An 11,367-nucleotide genomic window follows, 5' to 3' on the forward strand; every position below is an offset into this window, starting at 1 on the left:
AAACAATGAAAACTCTGTCTGCTAAAACAAAGTTCCTTGAGAAGGCCAGTTTTGCTGAGGGTATTTATGAACTGTTAACATCATAAAAATGTCACGATGACTGTGCCTATTAAAAAACATCCATTGAGGAAAAGCTTAAATGTGTTAGGAGCACCTAAAATCGGATTACGTCAGTTATGATCAAGTTCTTCTAGGATAAATATTCCCTTTGGTCAATAAGAGATAGAAATAGGATGATTCTGAAACGATTTGTAATAGAATTAGAATTAGATTAAACGCATTATCCCCTCAGTTCTCATTACCTTAAAAGTGACAGCAAGTGATTGACTTTATGAATCATGAGTCATTGAATAATCCATTCAACCATTTCTTTCAAAACGCTGGATCATTCAGGAGAAAAAACACCATTTACTGCTCAGAGTCTGTACGGTTAATGGTAAAAGTAATGAGTTGTCTTGACAGTTATTCATTCATTTTTATAATGGCTGCCCATGCGTTACATCCTTTCATCATGTGAAAGCTCTTTACAGGAAACGCTAAGTTGAACTTCAGCTGCATAGACCTTTGATATATATATATATATATACAGTATACATAGATATCTCTTTGAGCTGCCATCCTCCATACTAAAAAGGTCAAAAAGGTCACTCTGCACCTGCAACCATACTTATTCACATGAATGAATATGTGTATCTGCAACAGTAGCTGATTTTCACAGGATTTAGATTTGTATTAATGTTAGATAATTCTGCCAATTGTAAATAAACAGAATGTTAATTAAAGTTAAAATATTGATTTGAGAACCCCCTACCACAGATATTGGGTTTTTACAACTATGATTGTGGCAGTTTGTATCAAACAGCTTCTGAAATGTTGTTTGGAACTTTCAAATGCATTATCTACATATATCTATGACACATGGTCTGTACATTCACTGTGCACCTGCAACCATACTTATTCACATGTATGAATATCTACAGTCATGGCCAAAAATATCGGCACCCTTGCAATTCTATCAGAAAATGTAACCCTTCTCTCAGAAAATTGTTGCATTTGCAAATGTTTTGGTACTCACATGTTTATTTTATTTTTTTGCATTGGACCAACACACACAAAAAAATAAAAAACAGAGAAGAAAAGTCAAATCTGATACAATTCCACACCGGACCCAAAAAATGCACTGGACAAATTATTGGCACCCTTAACTTAATATTTGGTAGCACCCCCTTTGGAAAAAAATAACTAAAATCAATGGCTTCCTGTAACCATGAATGAGTTTCGTACACCTCTCTACTAGAATTTTGGTTTTGCTCCAGGTCATCAGATTTGAAGGATGCCTTCTCCCAACTGCTGTTTTGAGATCTCTCCACAGGTGTTCTATGGGATTCAGATCTAGACTCATTGCTGGCCATTTCAGAACTCAACAGCGCTTTGTTTGTAACCATTTCTGAGTGCATTTCTGTGTTTCAGGTCATTGTACTGCTGGAAGACCCATGACTTCTGGTGGAGACGCAGCTTTCTGACACTGGCCACTACGTTGCACCCCAAAATTCTTTGATAATCATCAGATTTCATGATACCATTCGCATAGTCAAGGCATCCAGTGCTAGAAGCGGCAAAGCAACCCCAAAACATCTTTGAACCTCCACCATGTTTGACTGTAAGGACTGTGTTCTTTTCTTTGAGGACCTCATTTCTGTTTCTGTAAACAGTGCCATGATGTCCTTTACCAAAAAGCTCTACTTTTGTCTCATCTGTCCACAGTGCGTTATCCTAGATGGATTGTGGTTTTGTCACATAAGTTTTGGCAAACTCCAGTCTTGCTTTTTTATGCCTTTGTGTCAGCAGTGGTGTCCTCCTGGTTCTTCCTTTTCATTCAGATGGTGACGGATAGTGTGAGCTGACACTGTTGTACCCTGTGTCTGCAGATCAGCTTAAATTTGTTTGTAAGTTAATCGGGGTTCTTTATCCACTATTCGAACAATCCTTTGTTGTAATTTTTCATAAATTTTGCTCTTCCTTCCACGTCCAGGGAGGTTAGCTACAGTGCCATGGGCTGTAAACCTCTTGATGATATTGTGCACAGTGGACACAGGAACATGATTCTGCATATGGTAAATAAACAAAGAATGTTAATTAAAGCTCTTAAAAATATTAATTTGAGAACCCCCTACCACAGATGCCAGGTTTTTACAACTATGATTGTGGCAGTTTGTGTCAAACAGCTTCTGAAATGTTGTTTGGAACATTCAAATGCGTTCAAATCTACATCTATGTCATATGGTCTGTATGAGAAAGAAGATGTGAATAGTTGGACTTTCAAGTCTTCTTGTCCAAGTAGGTATTCTTCTGTCATTGTGTCAGCATATAAGGAAACAGATATAATTAAAACTCCATAAAAACAAGCTTGTTTTATTTTTATCCTTCATATGTAAATACAGATAAAGATTATCAGTGAAAAAAATGTTGTGGAAAAACATGTTCAGTTGCTAGAACCAATGTTTTTTTGTTTTTTTCCATAATGTGAATAAGATTTCAGAGCTTCAGTCATCATCCTTAAAATGCACCATAAAAACGGTTGTCAGGGTTTCAATTCATTAATTTTTTGTCTGTTAAAAAAAGGTGTGTTTTTGTGTTGATGTACAGGAGGAAGGCGCTTTCATAAATGTATTTGAATGGACTCTGATGGAATGGGGAACCTAGACTAATTTTCTTGCAGGAAGTTACTCAGTGGTCTCATTCCTGCTCAAAACATGCCCCTTCTCAGGAAGAAACAATATTTACGTGTAGTTTTTTTTTCTCTGTGTGGTCAAATAAGAACAATAACACTGATGCTAAAATAAGGTCCAAGTTAATAGTCTCCTCCCATGTTTTGAGCCAGTGTTTCCGGGCTTGTATTAGTGGTGTGGAAGACATTAGTGAATGATTTGGTGCTTGTTCTGATTGCAAAAGCAGGATGTAAGGAGGATATCATATACATAATGTTACATAATATAAGAAACTAAATAATTATTCACTGTTTTAAATATCTCTCAGTGTCACAGTCCGGCCAGGCTCAATCACCAGTCAATCACAGCGCACGCCGTCACCTGAATTCTAATCATCTGCACCTGCACATCATCATGGCAATCATCCAGCACTCCTCATATACGCACATCTCACAACACTCCAGTGTCCGGTCTCGTTCCGACGAAGAGGACTACTACAGCTATCACACATCTGTGCTTGATACTTACCATCTTGATTACTTACCTGTTGTGTTCCTTCCCAAGTGTGTCTTCCAGTTGTTCCAAGTCTGTCCAGTTCCCGAGTCTCGTCCACATTCCCAAGATTGCTGAGGTGTGCCGCTACTCCAGCTCTGTGTCTCCTATTTGGAAAAAGATATATCAAGTCACCATCCCTCCTGAACTCTGAAGTCTCCTTACCTCATCACTTACCTGCATCTTCCATTCTGCCATTATCTGTCAAATAAACCCCTTCTCAGTACAACTCTCTGTCCGAGTCCTACTTCTGTAACAGAAGACCGGACCAACACCGCACTGACAGATTATGAGCACCCCGGATCCACTTCAAGAGCTCGTCGATGCTCTTTGGCGGGCTCTCACACCGACTCCTCCACCAGCACCTCCGGTCACTTCCGTCAACAGTTCCACCAGTTCTTCTACCACGGTAATCTCCAGTCCCATGGCCAAACCAGCGCCCTTCTCCGGCGTGGCGGAGGAGTGCAACGGATTCTTATTACAATGTTCTCTAGCCATTGAGATGCAGCCGATGCTACAGAGATTTCTAAGATAGCTTTCCTCATTTCACTCCTCAAGGGAAAAGCCTTGCAGTGGGCAAAAACCTTCTGGACCCAGGGGGGTCCAGCCACACAATCATTCGCCGATTTTGTTAGCCACTTTCGGGAAGTATTTGGCCGGCCCGCCTATGATACCTCCGTAAGTGAAAAGCTGTATCATTTACGTCAAGGCTCTCTGTCTATTAATTATTATGCTCTCCAGTTTCGCACCCTAGCAGCTGCCAGCGGATGGAATGAACAATCTTTATTAACAGCCTATCTTCAGGGGTTGGAACCCAAACTTCGGCTGCATTTGGTCGCCTATGATGACGTTTGTGGACTCGAGAGCCTGATCCAGCTTTCCATCCGATGCGCCTCACATATGAAATCTTGTCTTGAAGAACAAGCTTTAAACCCTGTGTGCAACTCACTCCTCCGCTACCCACTTAACCAATACCCTCCAGAACCAGTCAGCGAACCCATGCAGTTCGACAGTACTCGGTTGCCAACCCAGGAATGTCAACGACGGATCACATTCGGATTATACCTTTACTACGGTGAAATTGGGCATTTCTGGGCAGCATCTGTGCTTGATACTTACCATCTTGATTACTTACCTGTTGTGTTCCTTCCCAAGTGTGTCTTCCAGTTGTTCCAAGTCTGTCCAGTTCCCGAGTCTCGTCCACATTCCCAAGATTGCTGAGGTGTGCCGCTACTCCAGCTCTGTGTCTCATATTTGGAAAAAGATATATCAAGTCACCATCCCTCCTGAACTCTGAAGTCTCCTTACCTCATCACTTACCTGCATCTTCCATTCTGCCATTATCTGTCAAATAAACCCCTTCTCAGTACAACAAATGTGTCAACCGCAGTGCGGGTCCTGTTCGCCTAAAAGTGGGTTCGCTGCATGAAGAGGACATCCACCTTCTGGTTCTGGAGGGTTCAACTGCGGATATCATACTGAGAAGGCCCTGGTTGGTGAAACATCAGCCCAACATCGCTTGGCACACTAGCGAGGTCCTGAAGTGGGGTAACCACTGTTTCCCAGGCTGTTTCCCCAATGCTCCTCGACCCAAGTCTGTCCCTGTCAAGAAGATCGAGGTGAACACCACCTCCATAGAAAGTCCCCTTGAGAAACGCTCCATTGAAATCCCAGCCTCTTACTCTCACTTCAGCGACGTTTTCTGCCCCCAGAAAACCTCCCAGTTGCCTCCCCATCGGCCATGGGACTGTGCCATAGACCTCATTCTGGGTGAGTCAGTGCCCCGTGGGAAGATTTACCCACTCTCCATTCCCGAGCAGAAGACCATGGAGTACATAGAGGAGGCACTCAAGCAAGGTTACATTCGCCCCTCCACATCCCCTGCTGCTTCAAGCTTCTTCGTGGCCAAGATGGATGGTGGATTACGACCTTGCATAGATTACCGAGCCCTAAACAACATAACGTTTAAGTTCCGCTATCTCCTTCCTCTCGTCCCAGCAGCGCTCGAACATCTTCGCGGAGCCACCGTATTCTCCGAGCTGGACCTCCGCAGCGCCTACAACCTCATCAGAATACGTGAGGGGGACGAGTGGAAAACGGCTTTCGTGACCCCTACTGGCCACTACGAGTACTTGGTCATGCCCTATGGTCTTGTCAACGCCCCCTCCGTATTCCAAGACTTTATGCATGAGGTGCTCCGGGAGTTTCTCCACAAGTTTGTATTTGTCTACATTGATGATATTCTCATCTACTCCCGGAGCATGGGCGAACATCGCCGCCACATTGCGGAGGTCCTGTCCCGCCTGAGAGATTTCCACCTGTTCCTCAAGGCAGAGAAATGCAAGTCGAAGCAGCGGGGAAGTTGACGCATCCACCTCAGGAGTTGGTGCCATCCTCTCTCAGCAGCAGGGGACACCACCTAAGCTCCATCCATGTGCCGCCTTTTCCTGCAAACTCAGCCCGAAATTCCCTTCGCCAACCTGCCACGGGTTTGACTCCGTTCCATGTTCCCCTGGTCCGGGGAACCGTCGGATGTTCCTTCAGTGGATTACTGGTTCCGAGAGAGTCTGGGACGCTGCTCACCACCACCTGCAGTGGGCAGTGCATAGGCGCAGAATGACAGCCGACCTTCGATGTTCCGAAGCTCCCAAGTACCAACGTGGACAGAAGGTCTAGCTGTCCAGTTCCCGAGTCTCGTCCACATTCCCAAGATTGGTGAGGTGTGCCGCTACGCCAGCTCCGTGTCTCCTATTTGGAAAAAGATATATCAAGTCACCATCCCTCCTGAACTCCTTACCTCATCACTTACCTGCATCTTCCATTCTGCCATTATCTGTCAAATAAACCCGTTCTCAGTACAACTCTCTGTCCGAGTCTTACTTCTGTGACACTCAGTTGCTTTTGCCATAAGCCCTGGTTTATTACCTTGATGTGAAGTATAATAATCCTACAGTTTTGATGCTTGTTGATGCATCTACAATTTAGGATACTGGTAGCAGAGAATGAAAGGAGAAAGACTGAAAGCAACAATTTGATTTTGTGAGTGGATTTATAGGCCTACAATGCTTCATGCTTCAGCTGCCTGTGGTTTACTTCCCGGTCAGGTATGTCTGTGCCAAAGTTTTGGAGTTTCAGTCTTCCCAAAGGCATCTTTTTGCTATTGAGAGGCCAACTTCTTGTAGGTGTAATTTCACTATGTAAAATTAGAGTTTGTTTCATTACAGAGTCTTTGTTAAACCAGATACATCATGGAATATCTTGGTATATAGACTGGTACTTATTAATGCTTGATTATGTGTTGACATGCAGATTATTGTGCATACCCTGTATGCATAACTGCATACCAATAACTGTTACTGTTTTTGTTTTGAAACAATGTGAGGGTAAGTAAATATTTTGAATTTCCAATATATTTGTAATATTCTCTCCATCAAAAATGATAAAAATACATCATAAAAGTCATCCAAATTAACTGACAATCCAAGTCTTTTGAAGAGACACATGATAACCAGACTTAATTTAGGCTTTTATTTATATGTAGACATGAGTAAATGCTCATAAATAGATTACACTGAATATGCTAACGTGAAGCACAAAAAGCAAGCTAATTTTATGCTATTTTACAATGTCTTCTTGTAATTTACTGATACACGAAGGTTTTGGTTGTTTGGCCTGTCAATTGGAACAAAAATGAAGATAGAATAATAGAAATATTTTCAAATGCATTCCCAAGATGAATGAAGTTTTATGAGAGGTATTAACAGTGAAGCTGATAAACATTCTTACCAAACAGGAATACAATTATTATTTGGTATACTGTCAAACAAATAATCTCAAAATCTTGTTGGTTTTGTTTGCCACGGTCATTTCATAACAGCAGCGTTCATGTCACTGAGTACTCTATATGATCTGAGACAATAGATGACTTTAATATTGAGTGACTGACCCACTTCACACTTCCTTCTGCAGACTTGCCTGGTCTTTTGGCAGGTTTACTAAATGTTCCTGCCAGTGCATAAATCTGCCTTTGGCTCCATTGCATTTGGCCAAGATCATTTAAGGTAGACCTCCCTCCCCCTACACAAACACATTTCCCAAGTCCGGAGAGGTATACCTGACCGCTGATGTTAGCGGCAGGCACTGATCACTGTCCACCGCTTCCTTATATTGTCTAGCAGTGAATACAGGATATCTGAGTAATTACTCTATAACTGTAAAACAACTTTCTGGGGGGCAGTTTATTTCAACATAATATATAGCTTTGTTTATTTGTCTTGTTTAGGTTACACTTAAAGGTTCACCCAAAAATTGGAAAAAAAACTTTACATTAATTGTTAACATTTGTTAGCATGAACAATGAAAATACTTCTAAAGTATGTATTAGTCTTAGTTAATGTAAATTTCTAAATTACTTGTGTTATTAAAACCAAATGTTGTATCTGATATTATTTAATGAACCTAAACCTAAACCTTGTAGAAGGTAACCGTCTAAATGGCATTGCACACCATGCAAAAGGGGACAGATGCATTTGTAAAAATATCATCTTGTGTGTTCACAGAATAAATAAAGTCCTACAGGTTTGCAATGACATGAAGATGAGTAAATGCTGGCTGAATTTTCATTTTTGTTTGAACTTCCTGTGTGTTTTGGTAATTATAGTTTATTATACATACATTATGTGAGGAGTTGCAAAAGGTTTTCCTCAGTTCTGTTTCCAAATATCTTGCTAGCAATGAAACCAAGGCCCAATTCTTGCTGTTCTGACAGAAAGATAATTGTCCAGTATGGTGTGTGCAAATCAGAAGGGTTCTTTCTCTTGGTGAGAGTGAAGTGTGTACTGGGGAGGCCACTGCCACTGTCCTAGTGTGGGGATTTCCACAGCTGTGCAGGCTGTCTTCCCATCTGAAGGTGTGTTTCAGAGAGATATCCTGTTTTGTGAGAAGTCTGGAGATGCACAATCGGAAGTGCCTGTTTTCTTTCCCACTGTTTATTTTTTATTTTTAAGTACATCCAGGTCTTTAACTTTACAGTCATGTTAATTAATTATGAAATGTTCTACATATATGTCTGCCATCTAGAATTTAACTTAAATGTAAATTATATTTTGGCCATTTATATCATAGGCTTCACTTTTATGTAAAGGGTCTTAAAAGGGCAACAGTCTAAGATTACATTTGAATTCTGCAATTAAAGATATATTTTAAACTTGGAAATGAACTGAAAGTTTAAAAATGTAAAACATACTCCACCGTTTTTAGGTCACCAAAAATAACCAAATTTATGATGTTAATCATGTGGATTCCTTTGTACAAAAATAATATCAGATTTCCTTGTTTTCGTTGAAACACACAAGTTGATCTTTGGAACACTGTCAAATCATGACGAGTAACATGATCATCAGGTTTTGCACAAACGTGGAGTTCATGTCAAATCAAGCATTTCTGTCATTAAAGAGGGACAGATAGTAAAATGTCCTGATATGTTCAACTCTCAGTCCAACCTTTTGGTCAAACTGTCTTGCTGACAGTATAAAATAATTGTATTAAATTAGAAAACTGTTAAATAGTAGCATTTCACTATTGGTATCAGACTAGACTCCACTAGCTGCATCAGTTATCAGAGGCAGTACAATTAGTTAAAATGTATCTCAGAGGAAGTTCAAACTCATGCACCACAGGTTCATCTGTTGGTGTTCAAGTTCATCACAAGTTCTAGCTGTTTACTTGCCACTGACAAAATTATCATCATATGATTATTTAGCTACTTTAGTCCTGTCACAAGTATTTGTCTTTAAAATAATAGACACTATTATAAAACACAACAAATGCTATTCATGTATTTTACTTTACTTAACATTACACAGCTTAATCTATAGGATTTACACAGCTGGGTACAGCAACTAAAAATAGCACGCAGAGGAAGTGGCTGTTGTTCCTGTTACAGTACTTAGAACTCGGTGTGTCTAGTCCAGATGAACCCTTTAAAAGAACTGACTGCATACAGTATGTCTGCTAGCTTTTAAAGGTGAGTGCTATAGGCAATGCAGGGCTGATCTTATGAGGAGTTCTGTGAGTTTTCATCCCCAGAGATTCTGAAAAGTCTGCAGCACTGAAGCTTGACTGAGTGTGCCATAATATAGACAAGTACTGCACACACACACACACACACACGAACAGTTGCAAAGAAGGACAGTGATCTTGCATAAGCCTGCCGTCCATTCTCCCTCCACCTCACTAACATTGCATACATGCACACAAAATCCCTGTTTCCTCCCATATTTTCAGTTTATCTTAATTGTGTCTGTACACGGAGTTGTTTGTTCAGTTGTTCATACTGATATGGCAGAGAAGAAACTGTTGAATAAAGTCCGGGGTGCGGCGGGCTTCATTTCTATAGCACAAAAACTATTCTTGTAGCTTCATAATATTGTGGTTGAACCACTGATGTCACATGGACTATTGTAACGATGTGCTTAATACCTTTCTGGGCCTTGAACGTGTCAGTTGCGTTGCTGTCCATGCAGGGGCAGAAAGCTCTGGGATTTTATAAAAATATCTTAATTTGTGTTCCGAAGGTGAACATAGGTCTTACAGGTTTGAAACGACATGAGGGTGCGTTATTAATGCCAGAATTTTCATTTTTGGGTGAACTATCCCTTTAAGGTTTTATGTAAAGAGGTGTGTCCTGAAAAAGTGTTTGAACATGTTGCCAGGGTTTTTCAGCACAGATGTACTATTTTGAAAATGCAGCCGTGGGAAACATTACAGAGCCGCTGGTTGCATTTTTTTGGGGGGCTAATTATGTACTGCGACCGCCAATGTATCTGTAGCTGTAGTAAAATGAAAATACCTGCTGTTACCAATTAGTTAATGAATACCTGGCAACCTAAGGACGGCTGAACAATCGAGTGAAGGTGAAATAGTATGAGGGACACATTTGTTGTCACTTTTACAACCTAAGGTACGTAAGTTTCGCCCACATAGAGAAATTTAAAGCAGAATAATTGAGTTTGGCATCGTAGATTAATCACAGACAAAACAATAGTATGTACACTGGTCTTGACTGAGACCAGAACATGCCAGTTTTTCATTTATTGTATGAAGATGTTTACAGTCTACAGTGTTAAAATAATTGAAGGGGGCGTTAAGGCAAATGCATTTTAATCTGCTAAATCTCGAACCTGCCAAATAATACTAAAAGGCATAAAGGTTGGCCATATCCTATTAAGATTTGACATGATTATCTGTAAAGCTGCTTTTATGGATGGCCATGTCACCATATCACATTGTAACAATGTGATGTATATTATATTACATTTTAAACAATTTATCATACTGTGCTGAAAATCAAAGACAGAGTAAAAGAAGAATTAAAGGAATAGTACTCCCCAAAAATTAAAATTCTGTCATCATTTACTCACCCTCAAGTTGTTCCAAACCTATATTAGTTTCTTTCTTTTGTTGAACATGAAAAGAAGATATTTTGAATAGGTAACCAAACAGTGGGGACCAGCAACTGTGTGGTACATATTCTTCAGAATATCTTTTGTGTTCAGCAGAAGAAAGAAACTCATACAGAACAGCATCAGAGTGGGTAAATTATGACAGAATTTTCATTTTTGGATGACGTACCAAAAGGTAAAATGTAAGTAAAGGGAATAAAATACAGATTAAATAATTAAATATTCTCCCTACATGTAAACATGTCTAGCTAAAATCATCTAATTAAGATTTAAAACATAAAATAATCAAAATTGAAATGTTTATTTAGGGCCCTTATGGGAATCCCGCAGCTGCGATTGGATGAAGGAAAATTGGGCTGGTTTTCATCCCTTTTGGGTGGGTTTTGAGTCAGCTTTGGGCTGGAAATTTTTCAGGGACCTGGCAACCTTGCATGTCTGTCTATCAACCACAAGACCAATACTGCTGTTAGATAAAGATGTTGAGACTGTCAAACCTAGATGTTTTTCTGATCAAAATGATCATTTTTACAAGTATTGAACTTTTATTGGTGCAAAAAACATAAACTAACCTCAAGAAACATAATATAAAAATCTAAAATTTAATTAAATTTTCCCTTTAAGTATATCAACATATATGATGTTCA

The sequence above is a fragment of the Barbus barbus genome (assembly GCF_936440315.1).
Source record: "Barbus barbus genome assembly, chromosome: 25".
In the NCBI taxonomy this organism is placed as follows: domain Eukaryota; kingdom Metazoa; phylum Chordata; class Actinopteri; order Cypriniformes; family Cyprinidae; genus Barbus; species Barbus barbus.